Raw genomic sequence first — 15,660 nt, forward strand, 5'->3', positions numbered from 1 at the left:
GTTCTGGAAGCTAGAAGTCTAAGATAAGTTGTCAACAAGGTTGGTTCCTTCTGAAGGCTGTGAGGAAAACATCTGTTCAACGCCTCTTCAATCTTAGCTTCCCTGGTTTGCTGGCAAACATCTCTTGGCTTGTGGAAGCATTACCCTGGCAACTTACTGGGTAGCACAGCTCACAGCTGTGGGCATGATATGCTGCCTTTTGGGTCTCTGTCAATATTGCTTCTGAAATTGCATATGTCTCCATGACACTCTACCATCCTTACAAGGATTGATTCTGAATGCCCTTTTCTACATTTCATTCTTCTTTGAATGATAGTCTTATGCATGTGCAGCTCCTTCCTAGGAAATAGGTCACATACCTGAATCTAACGGAAAAGGATGCTGAGAAAAATTTCTGACTTCTAACTTGGGGAGACAGGACTCAGATAGTGAGAGTCCTTCAAATATAGGAAGGATATATTAAATGAGCTGAGGTTATCAGAAACCTTGTAAAAATGTTCATTTCATATTCAATCATATGCAACTACCATTCATTCCTCACTTTTTTCCCTTAATAATCGTCATCTTTGTTGACTCCCAATTCCTTGTTCCAATAAATTACTCAGTAACAGACAATATCTTTCTCTGAAATATATGTGAGTTATAAGGTAGTTACCATACAGATTCCATTTTATGAGATACTACTAAGTTTCTGTTAGAGAAGATCACCGAATAAGTGTCCTATCTTTCTGCTTTTAGAAGTTTTATCTTTGGGGATCCCAGGGTGGCTCAGCAGTTTAGCGCTTGCCTTTGGCCCAGGGCGTGATCCTGGAGTCCCGGGATCAAGTCCCATGTTGGGCTCCCAGCATGGAGCCTGCTTCTCCCTCCTCCTGTGTCTCTGCGCCTGCCTCTCTCTCTCTCTCTGTGTCTATCATAAATAAATAAATCTTTTTTTTAAAAAAGAAGTTTTATCTTTAATCTTCTTTAGAGTTTTAACCTTCGCCTTTATTTACTTATTTAATCCATCAGATGTTTCATTATATATGGAGTGAGAAAGGATGCCAGATTATTTTTCTCCATATTGAGTCAGGTATTTTTTTACCTCCATCTACTAAATCACCACCCCCTAATTTGTGATGCTACCATTTACTTTCCATACTTAGATGGATCTATTTCCACACTTTCTAGTGTGTTCAATTTCTTCTCTGTGTAAACCTGCCTTTGTTTTACAATATTATTATTTTAAAAACTATTCCTAGAATTCTGTAGAATTTTTTTTGTTTGTTTAAAGATTTAATTTACTTATTCATGAGAGACACCGAGACAGGCAGAGGGAGAAGCAGGCTCCATTCCATGCAGGGAGCCTGACATGGGACTTGATATCAGGTCTCCAGGATCACATCCTGGGCTGAAGGCAGCGCTAAACTGCTAAGCCACCCGGGCTCCCCAAATTCTGTAGCATTTCTTGATCTCTTATTAGATGAACTCTTCATTTTTTCTCTCTCTCTTTTTTTTTTTTTTTTAGAACTGACTCAGCTCTTCATGAGTCTTTATTTTTCCATATACATTTTAATAATATGTTAGTTTTCTTAGAAATTCCCTATACAGTTTAATTAGTATTGTGTTTATAGGTTAATTCAGGTGGAATTTTCATTCCATTCATGAATATATGAATATATTTCTTTTTTTCTTTGGGTCTTTTACGTTTTAAAAGTTTCATTCTAAAGGTCATGGATTTTTTTTTTTTTTTTTTTTTTGGTCATGGACATTTTCATCAGGATAATTCCTCTATATTTAATGGTTTTGTTTAATTGTGAATAATGTCTAATTTTTCAATTTGGTTATGTTGATATAAAGGAATGATGGTGAATTTTACTGAATTTTATCTGGTAACTATTGCTTTTATAGAACTCTTCTCAGTAGATGATCAGATTACCTGAAAATGATAATTTTGTCTCCCTAGCCACATTTGGGAATTGAAAAAAATTGATATTAAAAATATTTGTCTTGTTTTAATGTAAAAGGAGAAATTTAAATTTCTCTATTTTATATGATATTTGCTATAAATTTTGGCAGGTGGTTTTTTTTTCAAGTTAAATAAGTTCCTTTCTATTCGTAGTATATCATAAATATATTTTGATATAGTTTGATACTTATTCTTAATTTATTGACATAATCATGTGAATATTTTTCATCTTTTAGTTCGTTCATATGAGAAATTATATTTTTATGTTTGCTGATAGCAAACCATCCTTGAATTCTTAGAATAAGCCATACCCGAGCATGATGTATAATTTTAATGCATATTTTTGACTAAGCTAATATTCAATTCAGAGTTTTTGTTCTATCACGTAAGATAAATAAGACTACTATTTCCTTTTATTATATTGCCTACACAATTTTGAAATTAAGCTAATATTAACCTTTTCAAAGTTTTTTATCTGTCTTCTGCCTGGATCAACTGGTATAACACAGATTATCGACAGTATGGAAGAATGGTTTTGTAATGCCATCTGACTTTGAAGATTTTGAAGATCTTTGATTAGCATTTTAATTCCTTTGGAGGGAGGTATTATCCTTATTGAAATAATAAGAAAAATTGCTATATTATCCACTCATACTTACCTCTTGCATCTCTTGTGCTACTTGCATTTATTTCATTTTTTTTAAAGATTTGTATTTACTTATCCATTCATGAGAGACACAGAGAGAAAGGCAGAGATATAGGCAGAGGGAGAAGCAGGCTCCCCGCAGGGAGCCTGATGAGGGACTTGATCCCATGATCCTGGGATCATGATCTGAGCTGAAGGCAGACATTCAACCACTGAAACACCCAGGTATCCTGCATTTTTTGACCAAGTATTTCTATTAAAAAAGTTTTCAAAAACATTTTAAGGGCAAATTTTCTGAGGCCTTATATGGCTGAAGATAGCTTTAATTTTCAATTTTAAATAAAAGCTTGGCAAAACATTAAATTCTAGGTTCAAAGTGCTATTCCTTAATTATTAAAATATTGTTTTTTATACTCAGTATTCCTGTTAGAAGCAAAAGTTTTTCTCATTTTTTCTTTTAAGCTCTTCTGTTCTTTCAGGAAGCTTTTTGTATTTTTTCCCTATCTTTGAAATTATTAAATTTTACTCTATTGTAGTCAGAATATTTCTTAGCTTTTTCTATTTATTTTGGTTTGCTACCCTCAGTGATTTCATTTGAGATCTTTTATTTTCCTTTGATTGTGGAGAATTGACAATTGTTATTTCTTCAAATATTTCCTTTCCTCCACATAATTCTTTTCTTTGCTGTTATATGGATGTTGATACTTTCTCCTCTTTTATACTTTTTAATTTTTTAAAATTTCTTTTTTATTTTTACTTCCTTTTGATGGCTTCTGTGAGTGTTCTTTGACCTCTCTTATTGCTAACTCTTCATTCTTTGAGTGTAACTTTCCTTCTCTTCAACCTATTTAGTAAGTTCTGTCTATCAGTTGTTACAGTTTTCATTTCTAGTGTTTCCTATTGGCTTTTCTTTATAATTGCTTTTCATTCTTCATGTAATTACTATTATCCCTTATCTTTTTGAAAACATCTCTTATTAATTTGACATTCCTTTCTATTTTAGATTATTAATTCAGTTTCATCTAATACAGTTTGTCAATTAAGTATGTGTGTGTGTGTGTGTGTGTGTGTGTGTATGTGTGTGTGTGTTTGATAATGATTGGGCTTTCTCCATGGCTTTTTTTTTTTTCAAAAGTTCATTGTCTCTAGAGATGAGCAGTAACTTTGGCTGACTATATGTATTTTCCTTTGCGGGTGGGGATGAGGAATGCTAAAGACCAAACCTTTGCATGCTCTTCTACTTGTGAATTTAGAAATAGGGGGTAGGTGGGACCTGGCTTGGACAGAGTGCCTCTGCCTTTAAAGTAGGTCTAGATAACCTTCCATTTTGCCACATCCCAGTAGACTTCTCTGGGCCTCAGGGAATTTCCTTGAACATTCCTATGGACACTGTTATTTACTTGCATGACCTATAAGTCATGATATGAAGGGAGTGAGGGCTGAATGTCTTCCTGTGAATGTTGGATGTTATCTACCTCCTACCTTAGCCAGATAGAGTTCCAACCTGATATTGCCATACCATCTAGCCTGGGTGAGGCAGTTGACACTGCTGCTGGTCTACTTTGCATGGGACATGGTGGGCACTGATCCACCCAAGTAATTTGAAAAGAAAAAATATTCAGTTAAAAAATTGCCCCTCCCAACCATTCCCCAAAGCCCTCAAATGCTCTTGTACTTCAAAGTCTTCTATTTTCTTAGAGGCTTCCTGCCATTTAAAAATATTATATTCTCAGAACTACCAATATTCCCCTTGATTTTGTGCATCTTTAGTTTGGGTACAAAGGAGAGTGCCCACTCCCTGTGTTTGCTATCTGGTCAAAGACCTTGATTTCATTTTCTTCATTTAATTTTGGAAGGATGGTGATGATGGTCACTGGTTGTTGACTCTTCTATTTCTTTGGACCTGCTAGTCTATCCCTCATTTTTTCTTTTGGCAACATTGTTACTATTTATAACTATTTTCCTTATTACATATTTGTATTCCTGTGTTGTATTCCCCAAACTCGCCAAAGAAAATCCTTTCTCAGATTTTAGATTGATTTTGTATTTCATGACAATGATTTCAGGGTTCACAGACTGAATCATAATTTCAGCTGTTTCGAATTCATAAATCAGTATTACTAAGGTGTATCTGAAGAACTAAAATACTTTTATTGCAAATCTGAGTGATAATACGGGCCTCAGGATTGCCCTGGAATATGGATGAGAACCGACCATTTAGGAACAAATATTCTGGCTGATAACAGACAGCCAGCCAAACGCAGCCCCTGATAAAGATAAATAACCTGTACTCAGGGAAATTTTTTGCATCATTAAACATGGTGAGCATATTAGCTAGCAGGGGGTGGAGCCGAGTCCCCAAAGAGATAAATCTAAATTATGTGCGCTGCAGTGATCATAACAGTAATGCACCATCTTGGCTAACTAGCTGACATCAATGGGGAAGGGAATTTCAGATTTAAATGAACCAAACTAAAAAGCATTTCAGTGCACATACAGATTAATTGGAGCATATTCATGAACTTTTCAGCCCTATTATGCCTCTTTTTTTTTTTTTTTTTTTGACTGGTGCCAAATACAAAGAGCTTAGAATTTTCCTGTCAAACCTTGCATCTTTGTTTCTTCTTTTCACTTTCTTATGCAGCTTGATTAATTACTCTCCAATTTGCTCTGCATTAATCTCCCTCCTACACAGTTGTATCAGTACTTGCCAAAGTCTCTTTGTGCGTGTATGTGCAACTAAGATGGATAGTATAAGTTCAGTGACATTTTCCTTACATTAATCAATAAAATAGTCATTTGTTAATACTGTACTTTTGAAACACAAAATATCCCAAATTCAAAGTTAAGAATCACTGCTAATTCCTTCAGAGGACACACCCTGTTGGTAATATAACCAATTTGAAAAATTTAAGAAAGCTTTCTTATAATCAAATTTGATTTTGTTATTCGCTGTTATTTGTGTTAGATAGTCTTTTGATGCTAAGGTACCTGCCCATACTAAAAAAATCACAATATCTGATTTTCTTTCATTCAGTTCCCTTTGTACCTCTGGGAAGTTATAGTACTATTACTAGAAAATGAAGAGGAAAAACACTATTGGTTTATGGGGATGAAGTAGCCAATATTTAATTATTTTTATCTGAAATATGGTAAAATATATCTTTAAGTGAGCTCCAGCTAGACTGTAAGATATACATGATGACATCTGTCTTAATTCATAGTCATTGTCCTAATGCACAGCACAGTTGTGCAATAGGTGCTCAGTAAATATTTGTTGACAAAATGAATGAGTACTTTTCAAAAAGGATTATTTTCTATGATAAGAAACAAGTTATGTAAACTTGGGATAGTGAGGGGAGTAGCAGTCAAAGTTGACTTACTATTTTAACCAGAGAGAAAACTTCTTGAAATAGGTACCACCAAACCATTTCTTTTTGATTGATATTGACTTCTCACATGTTTGTGACTATTCCATTCATTTTCATTATTAAGTTTATTTGTTAAAGAAAAATTAACAAGAGTCAATCATGGAAAGATATCTAGATAATCTGGGTTTGAATTACATTTCAACTGCTTATTGTAAAATAATCTCAATCAATCCTTCAACTTCTTTCTTTCAGCTTCTTCAAGAGTGACAGGACATTTGACAACTGGGGCTGTTGCAATGGTCATATGAATGAAGCATCAGGTGCGCTGGTACCTCACACAATATGCAGAAGGTAAGCACTGCACACCAGTTTCCTTTCCTCCTGCTTCCCTGCTCTTCTGGGTGCAAAATGATATTTTCTAAATAATGATAATTTTATTTAGAATATTCAGAAATTCCATAGATAATGAATATGCCTTTAATTGTTCTTAATTTTAAAAGATGACTATAAAGAGGCTAAAGCATAAATCAGGAGCCTGTCATATTGAAAATAAATAAGATTTAAAATCTAACTTTTCTATATAATCTTTTTCTTCTAAAAATGACAACTTAACCTAATCTTATTTCTCCTTCATTACTGAGTAAACTGCTTCTTTCAGTTCTCCTGGAATCTGTTACAAATCAATTGCTGATTCCAGTTTCTTGGCCTCTGGGAGGTTCTTTTTTTTTTTTTTTTTTTTTTTTGCCTTTCTGATCCCTAGTAATTTTTGTATCTCCAACAGCAGAGAGTGCATTTACTTTTCTGGTCTGTATTGGAAGGTAGAGTTATGCTCTTCAGCCCCCTTGTTTGCATCTACAAAATGAAGAATATTAACAACATCTATGCCTTTTGTTCTTGACTTTCTTTTAATAAAGAAAATCCTATTTACTGTTTCTCTGCCCTTGATTCTCTTTTTCTGAGTCAAACATGCAATTTCCTTGGTGAAGGAAATTCACCAAGTTGTCTGCCTTCATTTTAAGACCTCTTTCTCCTCTTTCAGACCTGAATTTCTTCTACCAGATTTGCCTCTAGGGTAATCAGATTGAATATTTTTTTTCAATATTTTTATCTATCTAGATTGTTCAATAGAAGGATAAAGAGGCTTTATCTTTACAAGATATGCAAATGGAAGGGTTTAGCTTGAGGAAAGAGGAACAAAAAGTTAGCAAAAGAAATTATTGTGACTCAAGTTACTTTGCTTTATCCAGATGTACTCTGAATAAAAGATCTAGTTTGGCTTTTTATTTATCCAAAAAAGATTGGAAAGAAGTTAGATTTATTAGAATCTTTTTTTTTTCCCTTTAACTTTGGTATCAAGAGACAGCCCACGTGTAATAAGACTTTAGGATTCAGCACAGGAAATAATAACAAGGCAAACTTCATGGGGGATGGGAGTAATATTTAGATCAGTCCAACTTAGGCTATCTTAGGGCAACCTACTTAATATCTAGCACAAAAGTCATATGAGAGAGATACTATCTTTCTTAGTTCAGAGCCAAGTTCTTAGATTTGCTCATTGCATCTAATTATTACTACTTTGAAACATCCTTATTCCCTAGAGCTATTCTTATCTTAGTCCCACCTATATGAAAGACTTGCCTTCAATGTCCATTGATGGCAGGCGTTGGTTCTTCTCTACTTCCTTGCCTACCCCCTAGTGTCCCTGAACATAAAGACCTTCACAGAGCTCAGTTTGGGATTTATTTTAATTCTCTTGATTGAAGAATGAGAACTAGACAGGTGATTCATAAAGAGATTTGCCCGTTCTCTGTAGCAAAGCTATAAGTAAAAATTTCTTCTCTACAGAATGTCATTTATAAATTAGGAATTAATGTGATGTACTGGTGAGTTACATTTAGTCTTTTTATGCATATTGGTTAATATCCTAGTTTTAAGTGATAACTTGCGAAACTTATTTCTTGTCATTTTGCTAAGAAAACCTCTGATAGAACCACAAAGTGCGTTACATTCTATGAGGTAACTTCTTGCATATTAGGAATCATTGACTATGTCTGCTATCATTGGTTTGATTATTTGTTGACAATTTTTTTAATCATAATATTGTTTTGTTTATACCATCCTTAATTGGTCCCTTGTTATCATTAAACTCCTTCCCCCTTTTTTCCAGTAGAAGCTACAAAGAACTTTTTTTATTGACATATAGTTGACACACAATGTTACATAGTTTCTGGTGTAAAACATACTGATTTGATAACTCTATACCTTATGCTATGCTCACCACTATTGTAGCTGCCATTTGTCACCATACTGTAATACGATTCACTATATTCACTATGCTGTATTTTTTATCTCCATGACTTATTCATTCTATAGCTGAAAGCCTATATCTCCCAGTCCCCTTCACCCATTTTATCCATCCCCCATTTTCTTCCCTCTGGCAATCATTAGTTTGTTCTCTGATATAGGCCTATATCACATTGTGTTTGTTTGTTCATTTGCATTTTAGATTCCACATATAAGTAAATCGTGATATTTATCTTTCTCTGTCTGACTTACTTATTGAGTATAATACTGTCCTCTAGGTCTGTCCATATTGTCACAAAAGGCAAGATCTCATTCTTTTTATGACTAGTATTTTATTGTGTGTGTGTGTGTGTATCCATTGACATATATATATCCATTGGTATAAAAATAAATATATATATTTATATGGATGCTTGGGTTGCTTTTATACCTTTGGTATTGTAAATAATGTAATGCTGTAATAAACGTAAACATAGAGGTGTTTATGTCTTTTTGAGTTAGTGCTCGTGAAGAATCTTTTTAAAATCAAATTACTTTAAGAAAAGAAAGTACACTACAATAGCAAACTTAGATATTTACATAGTTTATTGCAGAACTCTGGGGCAAAGTATGTATAGTTAAGTTTGGGTTTAAATCTTGCCACATAAAGAGATTAAATAATATGATAATGATAGTTGGTTTGCTTGAATTAGGTACCAAACATTATCCATATATTGCATTTGATTTTGGTTTTCTCTTAAATTTTTTTCAGTTTATGATCTTTAAGCTATAAGGCAGTTCCATATGCCATCCTCTTTTTAAAAAGTTATTTATTAAGGTAATCCGTTAAATATGATTAGTATAATATCTGGAACAGACTTAAGCATTCAACATGGTAGCTATTATTATTATTGTTATTGTTATTATGACATCTCAGAATATCTATCCTTTCAACAATCTCTGCTTGAAATTTGTTATTTAATTAATAACTATTTTTAGTTATTTTTATATATATTTTATATATTTTATAACTATTATTAGTAATTTTAGTTATTTTTATTATTTTAATTAATTAATCCTCATGGGTCTGAGGATTGGTGTCTTTTGTTCATTATGGAAAAATTTCAGCCATTATTTCTTCAAATATTACTTAGCTTTCATTCTTTCTATTGCTTCCCTCTAAAATTTTGATGGATGTGTATTAGACATTCTCATTTTATCTTTTATTAGTGTGAAGCTGTATTTCATGTTTTCCAACTCAATCTCTCTGTGCTGCATTGAGTATATAATTTTATCTGCTCTAGCTTCCAGTGTACTATAATTGTTCATTTCCGTGTCATCTCCTATTATCTCATATAAGTTTCTAATTTCAATAAAATTTCTAATTTTTAGAAGTTTAATTTAGTTCTTCAATAAATCTTTCCAGTGATTTTTTTTGGCAATTATTATATAATTATGTTTTCAATTCTCTCTTAGTTTTTAAAATATATTGATATACTATGGTTTATATTTGATTATTGTTATATTTATATATCTTTTGTACTTGGCTTTATGGACTTGTGTAATTATGTATTTGTTATTTTCTTCATTTTTAAAAGATTTTATTTATTTATTCATAAATATATAGAGACACAGAAAAAGAGAAAGGCAGAGACATAGGCAGAGGGAGAAGTAGGCTTGATGCAGGGAGCCAACACAGGACTTGATCCTGGGACTCTGGGATCACACCATGAGCTGAAGGCCGACAGACACATAACCATTGAGCCGCCCAGATGTCCCTGTTTGTTTATTTTCTGAGAACTTCTGTTTAATGGAACTTTATCTGTGGAAAAATGAAAACTTCATTTTTGGTTACTTTTTGAAGGTGTTTTTACTTGTTAGTTGTTACTACCAAAATATGTCTGCTTTTAATTACAATATTAACTTGAATTTCATTTCTTTGGGACCTTATAAACAGAATTAATACAGATAAGAATGGATAACTTTCCTTAATGCCTCTCTGCTGATTAGTTTATATTTATTCCTCCTTTCTATGGTTTCCAGGTTTATTTTCTTACTTTTCTCTTCCATGGCACCCTCAGTACTTGTCAGATCAGTAGCTCTAGATCAGTAGTTTCAGCCAGGGGTGACTTTTCCCCCACAGGGGACATTCGGCAAAGTCTGGAAACATTTTTTGGTTATTAGAACTGGGGGAAAGGTATCAGTGGCCTCTAGTGTGTGAGGCCAGGAATGCTTCTAAATGTCCTACAGGGTACGGGACACTTCCAACGCAGAGTTATCTGGCTCTTAATGTCACTAGTTGCTAATCAGATGCTAAGAAACCATGTTCTAGGTCAAACAGGATTGGTAGGTGCCACAGGGCATCCAATGTCTTTAACTTACTTCCCTGAACCTTTCTGCCTTGTTCTAGCCTTGGGGATTTCCTTACTTCTGCAAAGTTCATCTATGTACTTAAAATGACTTCAAAACCATTTTAATAACTTTATAAATATTTAGTATTTATATTATCTTATATATATTTTTTTGTTTGACCTGGTTGTCTTCTTTTTCAAAGACTGCAAAATGTTTTGCTGTTTGCCTGGATGATAGTTTGACTAGTCTTTAGTTATGGATTTTAAGGTAGTTTTTAATCACTTGCTATTACAAACAATGCTCCAATACATATTTGTATATATTAGAATATATCTATAAAATATACACTGAAGAAAATAAATGCTAGATATGTGCATTTTAAATTTTGATAAATGTTGCCATATTCTCCACTTAGGATTTTTCAGTTTACCCTCCCTCCAGCATTTTATCAGAGCAACTTTTTTCTTACATAGGTTTAAATTCAAACTGATAGATTAAAAAATGATCTCATGATACACAGATATAGAAAAAAATGAACCTTCATTTAACCATCAGTCAAATTCTACAATTATCAGGATTTTGTCACATTTATTTCAGTGCTGTTTTTTTTTTCTTTTTTATTTCTGAAGCATTTAAAAAAAAGATCCAGGTATCATTTTTATTTCATCCTTATACTTCAATAAGCATCTCTAAAACATGTGGACATTTTATTATATAACCACAATGCCATAATTATAATGCAAGAAATTTCTCCAAATGCAAGAAAAGATTCTTCTTTTATAACTGGTTTGTTTGAATCAAGATCTATACAAGGTCCACTTGTGACCTTTGGTTTTTATGCCTGCTAACCTTCCTTCAAATTAGAACAATATCCTTTTCTTTTGACCCACTGACATTGGTATATAGAAACCACATTGATTATCCTTTGCAGAGTCCTACATTTTAGATGTGCATTTGTTTCCTTGTGGTGTAATTTAACTTGCTCATCTAGCCACTGTGAGAAAAATGAATATTGGACACTTGATTAGATTTGAACTCAACATGTTGGGCATACTGTATATGTATTACCGTTTCATTTTGCATCCAAACAGTAGGCATTCAATACCTGCTTTTGTCACTTTCTGTGATATTGGACTAATGACCATTAGATTCAGGTGGTCACAACCTGATCCCTTCATTTTAAAGTTCTCCATTTTCATTTTACCAAGTGGCTTCATTAATTTGATCATTGCTTGAATTGCTCTTTTTATGAGGGATTGCAGAAAGGTGGTTAAAAAAAAATTCTACCTCTTTTTTCACAACTTTTAGTTGGAATTCTTCATTAAAGAATAACTTTTCCCCACCAATTAGGGCTAATTAATTTCCCTCAAGTATACTTCATAGAAGAAAGGCAGAATGAATTATTTCCTTTTTAACTGCCTATTTTCAGAGTAAAAATTTGGGGCTCTAGTTATTTCTAGTGGTGTTCTATTAGTTTTGTTTAAATTTGCAGGTTCTCTTTCTCCTTTTCTTTCACTGAAGGGGCTATCAATAAGAACTCTTGAATTTATATATTTCAAGTGATTTAATTATTTGATTTAACTATGCTCTTTCAAGCTCAAGTTGTTGCATATTAGTTAAAAGTAGTCCTTTCATATTGTCTCCTATGCCCCTCTGATATGGCCCATTTAATACTTGATAGTTACATTGCTTTCTGGCATAACCAGATATCCCAAGTACATCTTATATATTTTTTACTTCAGATTTGGAATCAGCTATCATTCATTGCAATTTTTATTTTATTGTTTTTTTTTTTTTGTTGTTGTTGTTGTTGTTGTTGTTGTTGAGGACAGCAAATTTTCATAGATTTAGGAGTGGTTTGTATTTTCTTTTTTTCTAAAATGAATATTTATGTTTTCCCTAAAGGGTTGTTGGTCTTTCTCTTTTTTTTTTCTTTTTTTAAAAAGATTTTATTTATTTATTTATGAGAGACACACAGAGAGAGGCAGAGACATAGGCAGAGGGAGAAGCAGGTGCCCTATGGGGAGCCGGATGTGGGACTCCATCCCAGGACCCTGGGATCATGCCCTGAGCCAAAGGCAGATGCCCAACCACTGAGCCACCCAGGCATCCCTGTTGATCTTTTTCAAATAGATTTATAGGAATTAATTTTTTAGTAGAAAATTAGCCTTTGTCTATGATAAGAATTAATTAAAGTATTAGCTATATTTGCTATTTGTCATTTAGATATTCATGATGTTCTTATACCTTCTTTTTTTTTAAGATTTTATTTATTTATTCATGATAGACATAGAGAGAGAGAGGCAGAGACATAGGCAGAGGGAGAAGCTGGCTCCCTGTGGGGAGCCTGATGCAGGACTTGATCCCAGGACCCTGGGATCAGCACCTGAGCCAAAGGCAGATGCTCAACCACTGAGCCACCCAGGTGTCACTGTTCAAGAATATTTTAAAAGATTCTCCATATGGAGCATGTACAACTTTCACCTTTTTTGGGGGGATGTTAGTTCTCGTATGGACTCAGCTACTCAAACAAACTAACAAAACAACTAGCACTCATAATAAGATAGGTTTATTTTAATGTAACATTTCAGAGATAAGTTATTTGATGCTCAGCTGATCATTCAGAGACCCAGATTTCTCCTTTCGTTCTTGCTCCACTATCCTAAAAGGTGTTACTTTTGTTCTAGTGGCAAATGTCACTTTCCTGGCATTAATCCACCTTCCAGATAATTGGGAGGGGAAACAAAATGCTAGTATATTTAAGGAGAATTATTAGGAAGTTACCCATACTATTTTGTTCGCTTTTATTTGCCCCTCCGCCTTCAATAGGCATATAGCTTACTTAGCTACAAAAAAAAAAAAAAAGAAAAAAAAAAAGGGTTGAAGATGGAGTGCCCAAGTGGGCAGCATACATACAACTAAAATTCAGGAAGTTCTATTATTCAAAGTAGAAGAGGAGAATGAATAAGGAGGAGTGCAATTAGTAACCTCTTTGTAAATTTTATCTTTTTAACTGTTATTAAAACAGATTCTTTTCTTCTATTATATTTTGTAAATGATTGTTTTAAATACCAAGATAATATTCTGACAATTACTATTTCTTTTGCCATCCCCTCACTGAATTATTGTATATTTTACAGAGTTGATTTTCTTGAATTACTCAAATTAAAAATATCTTTAAGTATAATAATTAAATAATTTTAAATAATTATTAATATAAACAATTATAATTTTTAGAATTATAATTTGATATATCCTTTTATAATTCTTATTCTTATATATTTATATTATCTAATTGCTTTGGCTAGTAACTCCAGACCAGTATTAAATAATAGTGGAAATGAAAGGTGTTGCTGTATTTCTGGCTTTAATGTTTAAATACTGACTTAAATATATCCCTACAGAACATGATATTTGCTTTTAGGTCACATCTGATATACACATTATCATAATAAGATATTTATTATAATATCAGGAAAAATATAGTTACTACTATTTTATTAAGGCTTTGCTCTTATCAAGATTAAATGTTGAATTTTACATTGACTCTGAGGCTTTCATAAAGATAATAATGTAAGTTTTCATTTTATATCTGTTATTATGGAAAATAAATTTAACACTAAACTTCCTTGTATTTCTATAAAGGGAACCTTCTTGCACTGTTGGTGGGAATGTAAATTGGTGCAGCCATTCTGGAGAACAGTATCAAAGTTCCCCCAAAAGTTAAAAACAGAATTATCCTATAATCCAGCAATTGCACTATTAGGTATCTACTCAAATGATATAAAAATACAGTTTCGAAGGGGTACATACACCTGAATGTTCATAGCAGCATTATCAACACTAGCCAAATTATGAAGAGAGCCCAAATGTCCATCAACTGATGAATGAATAAAGAAGAGGTAGTATATACACACACAATGGAATATTATTCAGCCATCTCTGAATTCTACTTCTGAAGCAGGTACTGCACTGTACGTTAACAAACTAGAATTTAAATAAAAATTAAAAAATAAATAAAATACACCATATCTTGTCATGGGAATTATTTTTTATCTCCTGTTGTTTAATTTGTTCAGATTTTTTTTTGTTCAGATTTTTTTTAAAAAGATTTTATTTACTTATTCATGGTATACACAGACAAAGAGAGAGAGAGAGAGAGGCGGAGACACAGGCAGAGGGAGAAGCAGGCTCCATGCAGGGAGCCCTATGCGGGACTAGATCCCGAGACTCCAAAGGCAGGTGCCAAACCGTGAGCCACCCAGGGATCCTCCCAATTTGTTCAGATTTTATTTAGCATTTTTGCATCCACACTCAGAAGTGAGATTGATTTGAAATATTCTTTAATCATTTTCTTCTAAAATGATTTTAGAAGTTTCCATTGTTTTTTCATGCCCTGGATAATTTTAAATCACATTATAATTATCTGTTTCTCTGATCTTTTTTGTGAATCTATCTGAACGCAGTACATTGAGAATGTTTTGAGCTTCACTGATGTTTTCTATTTCTAGCAGATACTTTCTGTTTTGTACTATTTTCCTAATTTGTATCTTCCAGTAAATGATCTAGTTTACCCTGGGTCTTAAGTTTATTTATAACAACTAAGCAACTAGATATTGTAAGATTCTTTTCATTTCTTTTCTCTGAGGTTATTTTTGTATAATTTTCCCCCATTTTTTGTTTGTGTTTCCTCACTTTTTTTTTAAGTAGATATGTAGTGATGTATCTATTTTGTGTGTGTGTGTGTTTGCAGTCAGTTCTGGAATTTATTAGTTTTATCATTTTTTTTGAGTCACTTTGTTTTGGGTATTTTTCTCAAATGTATCATGTAATTGAGATTTGCTTTCTAGTCGGATCTGAGAATGTATTTTAATAACTAACTATATCTCATTTGGATTTTTAATGAAGTATATATGTCCTGCCTTAGGTTTGTTGCTTTCTCAATAATGACAGATTTCTGTTCTTTTCTTTCTTTTTCTATGTTTACCTTCATAACTTCAAATAAACTTAAGCTCTATTATTTGATTTATCAGCTAAAATATCTTGACTTCCCCTGGTTCTGA

General features: G+C 32.8%; 1 long non-coding RNA gene across 3 annotated transcripts in view; it reads left to right on the forward strand.

Moving 5' to 3' along the window:
- LOC119874300 overlaps window positions 1-15,660 on the forward strand; it is a 145,868-nt gene that overhangs the window by 66,835 nt on the left and 63,373 nt on the right. For all 3 annotated transcript variants that reach the window (XR_005367453.1, XR_005367455.1, XR_005367454.1), the window contains one exon: window positions 6,215-6,313. This is a non-coding gene — a long non-coding RNA (uncharacterized LOC119874300). The remainder of the gene's footprint in view (window positions 1-6,214; window positions 6,314-15,660) is intronic.

This window comes from Canis lupus, chromosome 12, assembly GCF_011100685.1.
Source record: "Canis lupus familiaris isolate Mischka breed German Shepherd chromosome 12, alternate assembly UU_Cfam_GSD_1.0, whole genome shotgun sequence".
Lineage (NCBI taxonomy): Eukaryota > Metazoa > Chordata > Mammalia > Carnivora > Canidae > Canis > Canis lupus.